The sequence below is a fragment of the Hordeum vulgare genome, chromosome 1H (assembly GCF_904849725.1).
Source record: "Hordeum vulgare subsp. vulgare chromosome 1H, MorexV3_pseudomolecules_assembly, whole genome shotgun sequence".
NCBI lineage: Eukaryota > Viridiplantae > Streptophyta > Magnoliopsida > Poales > Poaceae > Hordeum > Hordeum vulgare.
The window spans coordinates 59,650,359-59,654,193 of NC_058518.1; positions in this window are offsets into that span (position 1 = coordinate 59,650,359).

The following is a 3,835-nucleotide window of genomic DNA, read 5'->3' on the forward strand; positions in this document are numbered from 1 at the left end:
TATGCCATGATAGAAATGTCCATGTTTTAGGGACCATATTTCTATGCGTTTTAGAGCGGTCAATTTATTTTTTACGTGTAGGGATTTTTCGGTAGTTTATTTTCCCGTATCTAGGTGTTTATCTTGCATTAATGTGTGGCATTATTTTGTGTTGCAAACCCCACATATTTTATATGTTTCCGGGGTAGAAAAATCCCATGGATTTTTCTGTGCAATTAGTTTTAGCATTAGAGCAAGTTAGTTCGCGAGATATTTGGCCGTGATGCCCTTTTGTTTAATTCATAGGATTTATTCCGTGCCTCGTTTGAATTAGTTGTCAACTAGGGAGTTGTTCTTGGGTGTTTAGACTAGCCCCTGGTATTTTTAGTTGCGATAGAAATGCATGTTTAGGTGTAGTTTGCTTGCCCTCAAGTTGCTAGAAATAGTGCTGTTTTAGAGGAGCTGAAATATTTCTAAGTCTGGAATCTATTATATTTTGTTGCTGTCTTGTCTTGCTTGCATCTTGTGTTCTGTAGCTCTTTTGAGGTTGGTCCAATGGAGTTAGTTGTTCCCCTTGTGTTCCTCTAGTATGCTGTTAATTTTCATGCCATTTGGAGTCCTGTAGATATAAGTTTTGCTGCTGTCAATATTGCTTCAGGCTGAAAACTGCACTTTCATGAGGTGTTATTTTCACTAAGTCTGAAATAGTGAGTGGGATGCCATTTTGTGACTTCTTTCCCTAGTGATCCATGATGCCATGCTAGTTGTTGTTAGTGGTTTGTAGTAGTGCTTCTTGCCCTCTTCCGTGCCATGCCTTGCTTGAGCTTATCGGAGTTGTGTAGCCGAAGTTGTGAGGCGTAGTAAATGCTATGTGGCTGATTTTGGCAGATTGTAGTCATTTCTTGTTTTGCTCGTAGATGTTGAACCGTAGCTCCGATTTGATCGTGTCCTACATGAAACTTGCTTAGAATCTCGTGTAGTTTCATTTTATCTTGCTGTTTGTATGTTTTGAAGTGCTCGTGACCGTTGTTGTGCACATATTGCATTCATGCCATCATATCTTGCGGTGCTTGTATCTTTTGAACCGTAGCTCCGTTGGAGATGTTCTTTATGTGTAGATTGCTTGCCTTGACGCGTAGAATCACGTGAACCTATTTGTTTTGCTGTTTAACAACCAATTAAATGCATTAGTTCAGATCTGGACAGAATTGGAATTTAACATGTGAGGTCGTCTCGGAGATGCTATATGTCATTTCCGACCTCACTTAAAATGCCTAGATAGGTAGGTTAATTTCCGCTTCACCCCTTGCATGTTTGACAACATTAATATTGCCTTGGAGTTAACCGGGAGTGAACTAAATAATTAACGTGGAGTTTCGTCAATATGCAACTCGTGCACATTGAACTTCACTTAATGTGTAGGTGTGTTTGAGTGATTTGTCATGCCGTGACTTGCATGTATTCAGTAGCTCATGCATCATTTGTGTTGTGCATCATGTGGTGAATATCGTGTGTTGATGCTTGTTTCCGGTTTCTCCGTCTCGATAGAGTTCCGCAAACGTGTCGGGTGTGAGGACCCGTTCGACTACGTCGGTTCGTCTGCTTCACGGAGGCATTCTTCTTCCGAGCGGGATCTCAGGCAAGATGATCATTTCCCCAGATACCATTACTATCATTGCCATGCTAGTTTTATCGCTTCTATCGATTATGTCTCGTTGCCTACCACATGTTAAATACCAGCCTCTCAACAATGCCATGTTAACCTTCAACCTGTTCGACCTAGCAAACCACTGTCTGGCTATGTTACTGCTGGCTTAACCTTGTTGTTAGTGTTGCTAGTTGCAGGTGCAGATGCTTCCATGTGATAGCATGGGTTCCTTGTTATATCACCATATTTAAATGCTATTTAATTTAATGCACCTATATACTTGGTAAAAGGTGGAAGGCTCGGCCTTTCTAGCCTGGTGTTTTGTTCCACCTTTGCCCCCTTAGTTTTGGCTACTGGTGTTATGTTCCATAAATGAGCGCTCCTAACACGATCGGGGTTGTTATGGGGACCCCCTTGATAATTCGTTTTAGATTAAAGCTGGTCTGGCAAGGCCCAACTTTGGTACTACATTTGCCTAAACACCTAATAAAATTGCATAGGGACTTTTCGGACCCCGAGGATAATTTAATCAACCCCCGGGCCAGTGCTCCTCATGAGTGTTGGTCCCACCTGAGCGATGTCCGGCGCCCCTCTGGTCACCCGGAGGTTTGGCGATCCCGACGTCTAGCTCATCCGCCGTGTCCTGAGAACGAGGTACGCGACTCCTATCGGTATCGTCGACACGTCGGGCGGCCTTGCTGGATTAGTTTTACCTTTGACGAGATATCTTGTGCATCGGGATTCCGGTGATGCTTTGGGTAATCTCAGAGTTGAGGTTTTCCACTAGGGAATCCGACGAGATCGCGAGCTTCGTGATTGAGGATTTCTATGCGGCTTGTGGTAATTTGTGATGGACTAGTTGGAGCACCCCTACAGGGTTAAATCTTTCGGAAAGCCGTGCCCGCGGTTATGTGGCAACGTGGAAACTTTGTTTAACACTGGTTCTAGATAACTTGAAGTTAACTTAATTAAAACTTGCCAACTGTGTGCGTAACCATGACTGTCTCTTTCGTGAGTTCCTTCTCCGATCGAGGACACGGTGGGGTTATGTCTGACGTAGGTAGGTGTTCAGGATCATTCTTTTGATCATCAGTAGGCACGTCCGTTATGCGTAGATCACCCCCCTCTTTATTCTTGTACTTGTAAGTTTAGCCACCAAATATATGCTTAGCTGCTGCTGCAACCTCACCACGGACCATATCTCACCCATTAAGCTTTGCTAGTCTTGATACCTTTGGAAATGAGATTGCTGAGTCCCCTGTGGCTCACAGATTACTACAACTCTAGTTGCAGGTACACATAATGGTTACTTGACGCGAGCGCGTTGATTGTTCATTTGGAGTTGCTTCTTCTTCTTCTTCATCGATCTAGGATGGGTTCCAGGCCGGCAGCCTGGGATAGCAAGGATGGAAGTCGTTCTTCTTTTGTCGTTTGTTTTCGTCCGTAGTCGGACCCTGCTCTTACTCTTGATGAATATGTAATGTACTGATGTGACTCTGATGTAGCTTGTGGCGAGTGTAAGCCAACTCTTTATATATCTCTTCTTTTCAGTACATGTACTTGTAACGATATCCATTCTTGCGACACGACGGGATGCGCTTCTATCCCCGACGAGGCCCTCGTGCCAAATTGAGGATAGGGTCGCATCTTGGGCGTGACATTACCACTCTAGGAAAATTTCCTTCCGTGTTATTGATTTTGATGGCACCGGAATGATATACTTCCTCGATAACATAGGGACCTTCCAAGTTAGAGAGAAGCTTGCCCGCAAAGAATCTCAAACGAGAATTGTATAACAAGACATAATCACCTACATTGAACTCTCGTTTCTGTATTCGTTTGTCGTGCCATCTCTTAAACTTTTCCTTGAACAACTTGGCATTCTCGTATGCCTACGTTCTCCATTCATCTAACGAGCTGATATCAAACAACCGTTTCTCACCGGCAAGTTTGAAATCAAAGTTGAGCTCTTTGATTGCCCAATAATCTTTGTGTTCTAGCTCAAGAGGTAAATGACAGGCTTTACCATAAACCATTTTATACGGTGACATGCCCATGGGATTCTTATAAGCAGTCCTATAAGCCCATAGTGCATCATCAAGTTTGCTAGACCAGTTCTTTCGAGATCTATTGACGGTCTTTTGTAGGATCAACTTGATCTTCCTATTACTCAACTCAACTTGACCACTAGACTTAGGATGATAAGGA